The sequence below is a fragment of the Vombatus ursinus genome, unplaced genomic scaffold (genome assembly GCF_900497805.2).
Source record: "Vombatus ursinus unplaced genomic scaffold, bare-nosed wombat genome assembly UNPS02000580.1, whole genome shotgun sequence".
Taxonomy (NCBI): Eukaryota; Metazoa; Chordata; class Mammalia; order Diprotodontia; family Vombatidae; genus Vombatus; species Vombatus ursinus.
This window is the reverse complement of record NW_020940358.1, coordinates 10909627-10924744: the sequence shown is the minus strand read 5'-3', so window position 1 is coordinate 10924744 and position 15118 is coordinate 10909627. Positions and strand designations below refer to the sequence as shown.

The window sequence follows — 15118 nt, the reverse complement described above, 5'->3', positions numbered from 1 at the left end:
GTCTGGAACTTTTTCAATTTAGATTCTGTACGCCCAGCACTTAGCTCAGTGACTGGTACAATAAATATGTATCAACTGATTAATTGATTGATTGTCTCAGAAAGTGAGGGAATCTCTCTCATGGGAAACCTTTAAACAAAGGCTGAATGGTGACTTTTGCTCATATATTCCAGAAGAGCATGTTTGTTCAATTCAGAGCTTAAATCAACATTTTCTGAGGTCCTTTCCAACTCTGATTTTTGTGTGTGAGAGAAGCAGAGATCCAAAACCTGACAAAACCCTAATCTGCGCTGCTTCCTTTGCACTCTGCACACTTCTCCCACAGTGTCTGCCCTTCTTTCCATGCAGACAGACTCTCTCCAGAAAGATGCTCAAATAATACTTGCTTGGGGGATCTGGGCTGGGGTACATCATCAAGGTTGGCTTTGTTTTGCTCCATCCTAATGAAAGTTGTAATCTTTCTCAAAGAGGATTATTAACAGTAGTAGCAAGTAAGCAGAACCGGAGAAGATAAGTCTTCAATTACAGTAATTACAATTGCATTCAGACATTTCCTGGAGTCCTTTGAATTGACTGTGATGTGGGGGATATAAACACATCCAAAATTAGCATACCTAACTTGTTGCCTCTTTCTTCTCTTAGACCAGTCAGTGTCTACATCTATATAAACAGCAAGTCTCCCAATAATAGCTTCAGTATTAGGAGATAATAGGTCAGTGGGTGGGGAAGCAGCTGTCTAAATATCCATCTGATCAATCAATTCTAATGGTTCCCTCCCATTTTCTCAAACAAAACACCAACCTGTTTGAATCATTAGAATTCTACAGCAAATTCTATTTCTAAGGAACAGTTATTTCTTTATTGTGTTCTGGATTGTTTTAATGAATACTTATCTTTGTTCTTAGCATTTGATTCAAGAAGATTTAATAACCATCCAATCTAGTGAAAAACTAGTTATCATTAAGGTAGGAAGCACATTGAAAGAGAAAAATAACTCCACATTTTTAGTCTCTTGCATTTGTATTTGGGCATGTGGTTTAATACTGACTTTTACATACTTATTGATATCTTATTCTTGGAAAAAATATATATTTGTGGCAAACTGTACATAGATAAAAAATATGAAAAGTCATTTGAGAATACAAAAAATCTTTAAGTGTGACCTCTGTGTCTTGGTTCAGGTCTTTATGCCTAGAGTCACTCTGCTTTCATCTTTACCTCTTGAAATTCTTGTCATTCCTGAAGATCCAGTAAAGGAGTCATCTCTTCCCTAAAGCCTTCTCTAATGCCCTTAGCCACTTGTGATCCCTTTTTGTTATGAAATCTCATAGTATATCTTTTCCTGTGTATTCATACGTACCATGTTTTCCCAGTATTTTTTTATCTTTTTATGTAATATGTTATTAAAATTATTTTAAAAACATTTTACTGACTTTTTTCTTGCATCATCATCATTTCTTGACATTAACCTCCTCTGCTAACACTACCCCTCCCACCACAACCAAAGGAGGCCTCCTCAATTACAAACTAAAACAATTAAAGCCAAACCAAGAGACACCAGGTATTATTGAATGAAACACAATACATTACTGAAGGAACCTGCCATAGCCATCATCCCCAAGGGAGATAATTCTTCATTTATTTTCTGGTACCAAGATTGGTCATGGCCATTTCTCAGCATTTTATCTGCCTTTTAGTGATTTTCTCTTATTTTCTTTCCTTTTGCTCTCTTCTCTTTCTTTTTTAAAGCAAATTTGTATTATTGTAATGATTATGTGTATGTGCATTTAGATATAGATAGAGAGACTTGGTTCGATTTGAGATGTGTAGATTTGGGATTCATTTGCATAGAAATGATAGTTGAAGTTTTAGGAGCTAATGGGATCACCAATAAAGAAAGTAAAGAAAGACAAGAGAAGAGGACTCAGGACAGAACCCTGTGTGTGATACACCTGTAATTAGGGGGTAAAACATGAATGATGATGATACAGAAAATGGTATTGGGAAGAGGCAATCAGACGTGTAGAAAGAGACCCAGGAGAGACCTGACACAAAATCCAAATAGGGCTTACCCTATTCCATATTGACCTATACCTCTCCTCATGCTTCTCTTACATTTATTCTTCTACTAAAGTCCTGCTCTGATGCCTCATCCTGCTGTTGTTTAGTCATTTTGTTTTAGTCATGTCCAACTTTTTGTGATCCCTTTTGGGGTTTTCTTGGCAAAGTTACTAGAGTGATTTGTTGTTTTCTTGTCTGGGTTATTTTCCAGATAAGTCTGAGACCAGATTTGTAGTCAGGTCTTCCTGATTCCAGGCCCAGCACTCTATTCACTATACCACCTAGCTGCCTGCCTGATCCTGATGTAAAAGTAAACTTAAGTTCTCTAAGATTAAATTAACAGAATACATTTTCACAGATCCTACCAAATTAGAAATGCTTAATATATGAACTCAGGGATATAAATTTAACTATGTTAAGTCAAGGAATACTAGGAATGTAGATTTACAGTTTTGGAATAGGAAGAAGCCTTAGATGTCATCTTGCAAAACAATCTGAAAGGCTCACTACCGGAAGACTGACCACCATGTAATGACATTTTGGGTCACAAAAGTAAAACACAAAATGTTTTACTAAGGCATCATTGATTTTTGATCTGCATTGATAGGAGAGGAAGTGTACTGGTGAAACCACAGTTCCATGAAGGTATTAGAATGCCAACCTCTCTCTTATAACCTTACCAGGTTGACATGAAAGATTATATCTTATTCCTTTCCATATCTTCTTCTCTTAGGATCATGCAATTATACATCCATAGTCAGAAGTGACCTCAGAAGCCATCTCGTAAAACTTCTTCATTTTACAGATAAGGAAATTGAAGGCAAGAGAGATTAGGGTTTGAGCTGAGGTTTGAACCCAGAGCTAGTGTGCTTTCTATTGTTATTGCTTCCTTATGAATTAGAAGAGTTTTGTACTAACCGATGTTTAATGAATACTTGTTGGTGTAAATTTAATAGGATTGCACCCCCATATCACCTTCAAGACTCAAAAATTCCTGTTTCCAAAGTAAGCATAGGTAATTAATCTATTCTATTTTTTTCTTCTTTTTGGTAGTCCTGATACAAAAGAAAATTAATATCCAGCACACAGAGAATCTCATTTCTTTGCTGTGATTTTCTCTGATGTAAGGGACTTGAACTTGAGGGGTTTGAACTTTATTCAGTAAAATGGTGAATGTGGTGTCAGGTCTTTGATGCACGGAGAGAACAAGGAAGAAATCGACCCACAGAATATTAGTGACCTGGTGAGAGTAGAAACATTTTCTCAACAGGTCAGCAATTTGATCAAACAGTTTCCTGCAACATGCAGAGAGCACCAAGAAATCATGAGTTTATGTTATCCCATTAACGTTATTATCAAGCACATTTTCAAAGTGTTCTGTGAACTGGAATTATCAACACTGACTAAAATGGAAGAAAGCACTGAATTGCCATGCTAGGTTGTCTCAGACACATGGAAGGGATATCTAAGATTGCACAAACAATTTGCCACTAATAGAATAATGGGATTACTTCCCCCCCATCAGATGTCTTTAGTTCCCCAGATTATGATTTGCACTTTAAAGAGGCAGAAAGAGATTTCTAGAGGCTCTAGACCAATATATGTGAATGTATATGTATGTTTTATAACACTTTAAATTGTGCAAATGACCATGCGTATATCATAACATTTGATTCTCACATCTATAATTTGATATAAGTGCTATTATTATCCCAATTTTACAGGTGAGGAAAGTATAGGCTGTGTTAAGTGACTTGTTCAAGGTCACACATCTAGTAAAGTTTCAAGGTGAGATTTAAACTCAAGTTTTCCTAACTCTAAATACCCCCTCCCAATATGCCACCAAGCTGTTTCCTTATCTTTAAAATGAAGATAGTAATGCTTTCACTATTTATCTGATCATATTATTTTTAGGAAATGACTTTGTAAACTAAAAACCTTTGTGGATGTGAACTACCATCCTCCTCATATTCATCACTGTACTAGCATTATTTAATATAATCTTCACCTAGCATAAATTATGTGATCAGGATAAATATGAAAGAAAGAGAGAGAGAGAGAGAGAGAGAGAAGGAGGGAAGGAGGGAGGGAGGAAAGGAGGGAGGGAGGGAGGAAGGAAGGAAGGAAGGAAGGAAGGAAGGAAGGAAGGAAGGAAGGAAAGGAAGGAAAGAAAGAAAACTTCTCATTTATCAAGAACCAGAAACCACAGATAGACACTATGAATGCTATACTGTAACCCCAAGATATTAAATTAATTAAAGGAAGTCCCTGGTGAATGAAAAGAATTTTCTTTGAAGGATTTATAAAACAACATGGATAAAAATCAAATACAATGAAGATGAAGAGTTGCAATCTATTTTGGTATGTCAATACAGCAGTAGATTCTTCTTGGCACTTAGACATCTCTGTTCTGAATTCTGTGTTCTTTCCATTACAGACTGAATCTAATAACTCTTAAGTTAGTAGTCTAATAACTCTTAAATTATCTCTCCTCAATCTATTTTCTAGGTCAGCTGTTTTTTCCAATGAGATACTTTACATTTTCTTCTATTTTTTTTATTCTTTTGACTCTATTTCATCATTCTTTATGTCTCATGGAGTTATTATCTTTCACTTTTCCAATTATAATTTTTTTTAGGACTGTATGATTGCTTTATTTCAGATTTCAGGAACATGTGAAAGGAGGGCCATAGCTTCCTCTGAGGCCAAATTTTAGAGGTTCTCAACTGGCTGGTGGGGCCAATAGGGATACTTCTTCTTGTCCAGTTTGGTTTGAGGAAAGTCTTGGTCATCTGTTTAAAAAGAATTATACTCTTGATCTTTTCCATCTCTTTCTGAAGTTCTGCAATGCTAGCATTTTAAGCTTTCACAAAATCAGCAACAATTTTTGCATCATCCTGTTCTTCACTATCCACTAGGGCAGTGAATTTATCTTCTGGCAGATGAATCTTCAGTTCATTGAACTTCTTTTCAAACTCATCCACAAGGCCAGGCTTGGCCACATTTTCATTGTAGTAAGCCCAGTTGATCACTTGGGGCTTCTCAGGCAGGGTAGCCATTCTGGTCGTATGATATTCATTAGTGATGACTTTCTGGTTTTTAGGTATGATCTCCCCAAATGCTGCCCGATCAATAGCTTTCATAGCAAGCTTTCATCCAGTCATCTTGGAACTTCACCAACTGCCACCCCATTATAAATTTTCAGAAATTATTTTATTCATTCAGCTTTTGTATCTCCTTTTCTATTTGGCAAATTTTGCTTTGTTTTTACTTTCCCATTTAATTTTAATTTTCTTTTTTTCTCAATTACATGTAAAACATTTTCAGCATTTTTAAATAAGTTCTGCTTGTTGGAGCTAAGATGGAAAAGTCAGGGACTTGCCTGAGCTTTCCCAAATTCCCCTACAAACTACTTTAAATAATGTCTCAAAATGAATTCTGAAGTGGCAGAACCCACTAAAGATTGGGATGAAACAATTTTCCTGCACAAGACAACTTAGAAGGTCAGCAAGAAAAGTCTGTCACATCAAGGTGAGAGTGAAGCACAGTCCAGTGCAGGTAACCACTGGCAAGATAGCAATAGACCTTGGTGGAAATTGAATTAGCCTTATTGGCTTCTGGAGCTCTTAGTCCACAGATAGTAAGGGTACAACTGATCAGAAAGAGGTGACAGAAGTTTTTTGTTTGTTTGTTTGTTTGTTTTGCTGGCACTGGGTGCAGGACTCTGTTGCAAAGACCATATGTAGATCCAGGTCACAGTCCTGAGTCAATGTCCCAGGGTGAAGAGGAGCTTTAGCACACCAGAGCTTGTGGCTACATAGGGGTAGCAATTCCAGAGTGGTCCTAATTCCAGAGTGGAAAAGAGTGCTTGTAGTCACTCACAGACCAGAGTACAGGCCAGGAGAGTAGTAAACACACATCTCTTTAGATCACAACACCTTGGAAGAAGTGAAAACTTACAGACTCCCAGAATTAGCTCTAAAAATAGCTGCAAAAAAACCCTGAAGCTTGGGACTCTTCACCCCTCCACCCTGGGAACAGAGCCCAACTTCAACACGAAGTTAAAAGTCAAAAAATAGTGTAGTAGAGGATTCTGGGAAGATAGCAGAGTAGGTCAGCAAATTCCAATCTTTCAAGATTTCCCCCAACAAAAAAGATGAAATAGTGCCTCAGGGCAAATGTAGATTGCTAAAAAAAAAAATAAGAATAGGAGAACAGGGGTCCTCCTGGGATAATCAGAGAAGATCTAAGAAAAATCTCAGGACAAAGGTTTAGTCCCTGTGAAGAGTAAACATCTCCAGGCTAGTTCCTAAATCCACTTAAACAATAAGCAGCAGGCCTTGGGTTTAGCTAGGTAGGGAGGCTGTCTCAGCACCAGCCACAGGAACTTATACTCCTGGGACAGTGAGGGAATTTGGGCATCTGAATCAGGGAAAATCAAGAGAACCTCTGCTGACAAAGAACACCAGACTCAGCTGTATTGTGGAGATGTGGTAGGGGCAAGAAGGAATCAGCATACACCCAGTGAGTGCAGAAGCAGTGGGGCAGGGATGCTGCTAGCTGGGGGAACTTATAGGAGGATGGAGGTCTTGGTTTAGGTTCCAGGCTAGAGGGGAGAACTGAAGGAGGATCTGAGGCCAGAGGCACCACCACCTCCTCCCATACCCTAGGACTAGAGGTGATTACAGATATTACAAATAAAAAAAATGCAGAGGCAAAAGAGAAAGAATCCAACCATAGAGAGTTACTCTGGGAATAAAAAAGACTAGGGTTTGTCTTCAGAGGAAGCAATGAAACCCTCTTCCACCCCAAAGAGTAATATCAAATGGTCACTTGCCCAAAAATAATTCATAAAAGAACCTAAAAAAGACTTTAAAAATCAAATGAAAGAGATTGAAGAAAAACTAAAAAAAAAAGAAGAATCCAAGAAAAATAAGAAGATTATGAAAAGAAATTCAACCAATTAGAAAAGGAGATCCAGAATCTTAAGGAAGAAAATGACTCTGAAAATCAGAATGGGGAAAGGGGAAGCCAGGGAAGTTATGATAAAAGTTATAAGAAATAATAAAACAAAATATAAAGGATGAAAAAAATAGAAGAGACTGTGAAGAATCTCATAAGAAATATAACTGATCTGGAGAACAGATAAAGAAGAGAGAACAAGAATAATCTGACTACCTGAAAGCTATGATCAAAACAAGAATCTTGATACAATAATACAAGAAATAACTAAAGAAAATTGTCCTGAAGCATTAGAACAAGATAAGAAAGTAGAGATAGGAAAAAAAATACTAATCACTACCTGAAAGAGATCCTATGAGGAATATTACAGTAAAATTCCAAAACCCCAACTCAAGGGTAAAATATTACAAGCAACAAGAAAAAAAAATATGGCAGTGCCACAATTAGAATCACATAAGACCTAGTATCAGTGACATTAAAAGACCACAGGTCTTGGAACAGCATATAATGAAGAACAAAAGAATTAGGGTTCGAGCCAAAAATATTGTACCCAGAAAAGCTAAGCATAATCCTGAATGGAAAAAAAAGGACATTTAATGAACCATCAGACTTTCAGGACTTTGTTAAAAAAAATAATCCTGAACTTAACAGAAGATTTGACATATAAGAGCAAAGAGAAATATAAAATACGTACCAAAGACTAATTACAAGGGACTCAATAAGGACAGCCTGTTTACCTTTTATATATGTAAAATGTAAAATGTATGTCTAAGATTGCTATTAGTAGTTGGGTACTTTGTAAGAAAGATTGAGATAGACCTGAGCATGATATGACTTTAAAAAGCAAAACCATTTAGAAAGAGCTAAAAAGAGTAATTATCATACAAATGGGGTGTGAAAGGAAGCTCCAACAAGGAGGAATTAGTTGAGGGAGGAGGGCTGTAAGTTTGGGAAACCTACTTTCATTGAGAATGGGTTCAAGAGGGAATAATACATATATCTAGAAGAATATAAAAGCCTTCTAAATCCAGAAAGAAATAAAATGTTAAAGGTATAGAAAGGGGAGAGAAATACTTAGAGGGGAGAGTGAGGGAATAGTTTAAAGGGGTATAGAAGTGTGTTTAGATTAATGGGAATGGAAGGATAATAGAGGAGTCCTTGGAGGAGGGGTAGATTAAGTAATAGGAGGGTAAAGTAGAGGGTAATGGTAAAGTAAAGGAGTTAGGAGGGATAGGAAATAAGAGATACACACAAACATAAAAACAAAGATCAGGAGAAGAATTTGTCAGGGAAATTATATTTTTTGTATATATGTATGTGTATATATATATGTATGTATGTATATATATGTGTATGTGTGCATATGTATATGTGCATGTATACATCTATACATAAATATATTCACACTTAATTGTAACCTTCTTGGTGGGGGGAAGAGGGAAAAAGAACAAAGTAAAAAGTGCACAGCAGTGAACAAAAGAATACATATACAAGGAAGGAAAGTAAACATAGCTCTCAACGTAATAGGTAGTATTTATTATACAGGTTTTCTTGAAATGGAAATTTATTGCTATATATTTGAATTCTCTCTTATATTCTGATGTGAACATGGCATGCTTTTTTTCTTTTCTTATTTTGCATTTAAGTTTCAATATTTAAGTTTGTATGTTTCTTTTTCTTTTCTTATTATGTATTTAAGTTTTAGTAATAAAAAAGAAATAAAAAGAAATGGGCTGAAAAAATGAGCAAACAACAAGAAAATTACTATGGTGATAGGGAAAGTTGAAATACAAACTCAGAAGAAGACAACAAAGTCAAAGTTGCTCTATCCAAAGACTTAAATAATGTGAATTGGCATCAGGCACAAGAAAAAAAAAATCTGGAAGAGCTCAATAAGGATTAAAAAATCAAATAAGAGGCACAAAAAATATTGAAGAAAATAACACCTTACAAAGCAGGTTAGGCCAAATGGTAAAAAAAAAAGGCACAAAAATCCATGGGAGAGAAGAATCCCTTAAAAAGCAGAATTAGCCACATGAGAAATGATGTACAAAAATTCACTGAAGAAAAAAAAACTTAAAAAGTTGAATTGGTTAAATGGAAAAAGATGTACAAAGTTCACCCAAAAAAAATAATTCCTTAAAAATTAGAATTGGTTAAATGGAAGCTAATGACTTCACGAGACATCAAGAAACAATCAATCAAAATCAAAGAATTAAAAAAAAAAAGTGAAACATCTCATTGGAAAACAACTGACCTGAAAAATAGATCAAAGAAAGATATGCTTAAGAACTATTAGAGTACCTGAAAGCCATGATCCAAAAAAAAAGAAAAAGAAAGAAAGAAAGAAAAGAAAGAAAGAAAAAAGAAAAAAAAAAGAGTTTAGACATTGTTTTTCAAGAAATTATCGAGGAAACCTGCCTTGATTGTAGATCCAGAAGGTAAAATAGAAATTGAAAGGATACTTTGGCCACCTCCTAAAATAGATCCTAACATGAATACTCCTAGAATAGTATAACCAAATTACAGAGCTCCAAGGTCAAGGAAAAAATATTGAAAGCAGCCAGAAAGAAAGTTTTAAAAAGAGTATGGTTCAATCAGCATTCATACATCATTAGTTCTTTCTCTTTAGGTGGATAGCATTTTTCATCATAAGTACTTTGAATTTTTTTTTATCATTTCTGTGCTGAGAGTAACTGTCATTCACAATTGATCAGCATACAATACTGATGTTACTGTATTCACTGTTCTGGTTCTGCTCATTTCACTTTACATCATTTCATGTAAGTCTTCCTAAATCTTCTCAAGTCTATTTCTTGATTTTTATCTTTATGTTAAAGCTGGGCTTTGCTCCCAGGGCAGAGGGGGCACTTTCCCAAGCTTCAGGTTTTCTTGCTGTCATTTAGAGTGGTAGTTCTGGGGATCTGTAGATTTTCAGCACTTCGAAGGTGGTATGATCTAAGGAGAGGTGTCATCACTGTTTTCCTGGTCTGTGCTCTGGTCATTACCCAGGAGGTGCCCTCATTCTTTGTAGTCACTTGGAGTCACAGGTACCATCTCTCCTTTTTGCTCTAGAACTGTGACCAGGTCCCCTGCTCTTCTGCAGTCACAAGTACTAGTACTCCTTTCTGCCTTAGAAATGAGATTAAGGCTTCTGACCTTGCAAATGACCACAAACAATATTCTTCACCCTAGAGCTGTTAAACCAACCCCTTTAATATCTGTCAGCTGAAAGCTCCCAAAGCTGTTGCTTTTTGGATGCAGCCACCTCCAAGGCCTTTGCTGGTTCCATACCTGCAGGCACTTTGGGCCAACCACTTCTTCTGTGAGACAGACCTTTCTTGTCAATCTTCTAAGTCGTAAGTTGTCTTGGGCCTGAAAATTGTTTCATCCACCTTTTTGTTGGTTCTGCCATTCTGGAATTGATTTGATGTGTTATATTAAGATTGTTTGGAGGTATATTTGGGAAAGTTCAAGTAAGTTTCTACTCCCACTCCACCATCTTGGCTCCAACTCTCTATGACATGATTGTAATGGAATACTATTGTGCTATAAGAAATGACAGCATAATGATTTCAGAAAAAAAAATCTAGGAAAATTTATATGAAAACATGCAAAGTGAAGTGAGCAGAACCAGGAGCACATTTTACATAGTAACAGAAATATTATACAGATGATCAGCTGTGAAAGACTTAGCTACTATCACAGACAATGATCCAAGGCGGTTCCAAAGACTCATGATGAAACATGCCATTCACCTCCAGAGAAATAACTGGTGAACTCTGAATGAAGATTAAAGAATCATTTTTTTAAACTTTATTTATTTTTATTGTATTTTGTTTGCATTTTCTTTTGCGACATGGCTAATATAGAAATATGTTTGGCATGACCTTACATGCATAATTGAAAAAAAAGTGTTTGCTTTCTCTATGAGTGGGGAGGGGTGGGAGGGAGTGAGAGAATTCTGACATCAACATTTAAAAAAATGTTAAAAATTCTTTTACATGTAATTTGGAAATATTTAGCAAAATAAACAAATAATTAAAAAAAAGCAGCCTGTGGTTATGTTGAAGAACAATTGAGATATTTGCAAAACACTTAGCATAGTGACTGAAACATAACAGGCATTTAATAAATGCTCTCTTTATTCCTTTGCTCCTTCTTTCTTTCTTTCCTTTCTCCCTCCCTTCTTTCTTCCCTTCCTTAATTCCTTCCTTCCTTTCCTCTTTTATTGGGGGGCTGGGGATGTTGTCCTGGTGATAATGTCTCTTTTAAAATGTGTTCAGCATCAATTTAAATAAAATCTGATGAGCAGGACTTCTCCACCATCAACATTCATTAGTATTTGCCTTTTTAAAAAAAATTATTCCTACCCACATACTGCTGAATACCAGTGGAGAAATTTCACAATCATTGATTGTGTTTGTTTACAGTTTTTGTTATTCATTCTCAAATGAACCATAATGAACATTTATTAAGCACCTACTGTGTACCAGACACTTTGCTAATTTTCTAAGGATACAAAGAAAGGCAAAAGAGTCCTTACTCCCAAGGAATGCATGTTCTAATGGGGAAAACAATTACGAAAACAAGTATATACAAACAATATATATATATATATATGTACAATATATATACGTATGTACACATACAGATTTGGAAGATAATCAACAGAGGCAAGACATTACCATTAAGGGAGATTAAGAAAGGCTTCACATAGCAGGTGGTATTGAATTGAATTGCCATTTCCCTTTTCCTGGATACTGTTATCTATTAATATGGTCTAATATCACATTAGTATTTGTTTGCCATATCATATAATAGATGCTTTTTGAGTTTGCTCTCTTCTACAACTGCCAGGTCTTTTTCATATGAACTTTCTAGTTATGGCCCCCTTTTATATTATACTTATAAAATTGATTTTTTGAGCCCAACTTTAGGACTTTACATTTCTTCCTATTAAGTTGGATCTTTTTAACTTCTACCTGATATTCCATCTTGGTTTATTTTTTGTATCCTAAACTGTCATCAGATATATTAGCTAAACTAAAAGCCATCTGAAATTTGTATAAACATGTCAACCATATTTTCATTCAGGTCCCTATTAAAAATGTTGAATAAAACACAGCAAAAATAGATCTCTACAGTTGTTATTAGAGTCACCCTTTTCCATTAACTTTCACCTTTCAAGTTGTTCTAGTTGAGTCAAATTCATTTCAATAAACATTAATTACCCATCATATAAAAGGTCCTGTGCTTGCTGCTGGGAATATGAAATCTAAAGTGAGAGAGGAGTAAAGTATACCATTATCAATGTTATAAGGAAAAATACAATCTGTGTAAAGGAGAAAAGCAAAGCACTATGAAAAACATGAAGAGAAATAAGTCAGTTTTACCTGGAATAACTTCATGGACAACTTCATGGAGGTACTGCCATCTGAGCTGGGCTCTGAAGAAAAGAAAGGACTTAAGTAAACATGAATGTGAAGGAAATCTCTTCCAAAAATGAGGAACAGTCAAAACCATAGGATAGGCATGGGAAAGGATAGGATGAAAACAGGCACAAAAAGCAGCCTAGTCTGGTTGGAATATAAAATACATGAAAAGGAATCATATCAGATAAGGTTGGATGTTAAATAGAAGATGTTAAATGCCTGACCTAGGAGTTTACACTTTATTCTGTAAACAATTGGGGAACCACTGAAGGTCTTAGAGGCGTGAAGTGATTTTAGAAGTGAATTAGGAAGAAGACTCAGGTGGAGATGTGAAGGATTCATTGCAAAGGGCATAAACTAGAGGCAAGAAGACCAGACAGAGGCAATTAAAATAGTAAGATAAATCAAGAAATCCACAATTAAGGAGATAAGGGAAAGAACATAAATAAAACTAACATTTACTAGTCAAGTATCATGATTCAAGTCTCAAAAACTCCTAAGCAGGTAAAGGTTTCAAGAGGTCAAGGGGAGTTTTGGTTTTCTGGGTTAACTTAAAAGCAGCTCCATGTATATTAGGATGAAGAAACCCCCTGCCAGATTTGGATGGGGGAATAGAAGCTTTGGATTCAAATAGGAAAAGGTAGCTTCTCAATATCGCATACTTTAAGCACAATAATTTAAAATATAACAATATAGTCATAAAATTATTATTAAAGTTAAAATAATTAAAATAATCTAAGCAAGAAATTATGAAGACCCTAACTAGGCTTGGTTAGCATGGAAGTGCAGAGAAGGAAAATAAGAGTTGTTTTAGTGGTAGAAATGATAGTAATTATAATGACAGATTGATCCAGGACTATATTTTCTTGTTTAGCCATTGCTTTCTTTATTCCTTAGAGTTGTAAGGGAATGGTCAAATTACAGATACATTAATAGCTGCCATAGCCAAGCCTTTCACTGACCCAAGGAAAAGCTGAACATTTTACAAAAGCTGAACATTTTATAGTCTATTGAATTGGGTTGGGAAGATTGAAAAAAACAAAGATGAAAAGTAACATAAAAACAGGATATAGTTACTGCAGATTGGGCAGGTACAACATTTCCCCGTAAGAACATTTTTTTTCAAATTTTTAGTTTGAAATTCTCTCCCTCCCTCCTTACCTCCCCCTCATTGAGAACTCAAGCAATTTGACATAAGTTATACACGTGTAATCATGCAAAACAGATTTCAACATAAGTCATTCTCTGAAATAAAACAAAGACAAAAAAATTCAAGAAAAATAAAGTTTAAAAAAAATCTTTGATCTGCATTCAGCCTCTACCAGTTCTTTCTCTAAAGATGAACAGCACCTTTCATCATAAGTCCTACAGCATTGTCTTGGATTGTTGTATTTCTGAGAATAGCTAAGTTATTCATAGTAGATCATCATACAATATTTCTGTTACTGTGTACAATGTTCTCTTGGTTCTGCTCATTTTACTTTGCATTAGTTCATGTAAGTCTTTCCAAATTTTTTTTGAGAGCATCCTGCTCATTTCTTAAAGAATAATAGTATTATATCACAATCATACTTGTTCAGCCATTCTCCAGTTGATGGGCATCCCCTCAATTTCTAATTCTTTGCCACCACTAAAAGAGCTGCTACAAATATTTTTATACATACTGGTCCTTTTCCTTTTTTTTTTTTTAAATCTCTTTGTGATAGAGGCCTAGTGGTGGTATTGCTTAGTCTAAAGGTATGGATGGTTTTATAGCACTTCGAGCATATTTCTAAATTGCTCTCTAGGATGGTTGAATCAGTATACAACTTCACCAATAGTACATTAGTGTTTTAATTCTCCCACATTCCCTCCAGCATTTGCCATTTATCACTTTCCTTTTCTGTCATATTAGCCAATCTAATAGATGTGAGGTAGTAGCTCAGAGTTGTTTCATTTTTCATTTTCCTCAACAATGGTGATTTAGAGTATTTTTATATGACTATAGATAGCTTTGATTACTTTGTCTGAAAACTGCCTGTTCATATCCTTTGATCATTTATCGATTGAGGAATGGCTCTTGTTTCTGTAAGTTTGACTCAGTTTTCTGTATGTTTGAGAAATGAGGTATTTACCAAAGAAACTCACTGTAAATTTCTTTTTACAGTAATGATTACCAATTAAGTATTTCCCTCCACCCAATTTTCTCCAGTTACCCTTCTCTCTCTCTCTCTCTCTCTCTCTCTCTTTCTCTCTCGCTCACTCTCTCTCTCTCTCTCTCTCTCTCTTTCTCTCTCCTTTTATCCTGTCCATTCTCAAAAGTGTTTTGCTTCTGCCTTTCACCTTCCCCAAACTGTCCTCCCTTCTATCAGCTCCCCCACCCTTTGCTTATTTTCTCCCCTTCTTACTTTCCTGTATTTCTAATTCTAATTTTTAAGGAATTATTTTCTTCAGTGAGCTTTTGTATCTCCTTTTCCATTTGGTCAGTTCAACTTTTTAAGGAGTTCTTCTCTTAAGTGAATTTTTGTATATATATTTTTTTCCATTTGACCAATTCTGCTTTTCACAGCATTCTTCTCTTCATTGGACTTTTGTACCTCTTTTACGATTTGGCCTATTTTGTTTTTTAAGGTGTTGTTTTCTTCAGTATTTTTTGTGCTTCCTTTACCAAGATGTTGACA

General features: G+C 35.4%; 1 pseudogene; it reads right to left on the bottom strand.

Moving 5' to 3' along the window:
- Positions 1-4773: 4773 nt before the first annotated feature.
- Positions 4774-5225, bottom strand: LOC114032804 (annotated as a pseudogene).
- Between the last annotated feature and the right edge of the window lie 9893 nt (positions 5226-15118).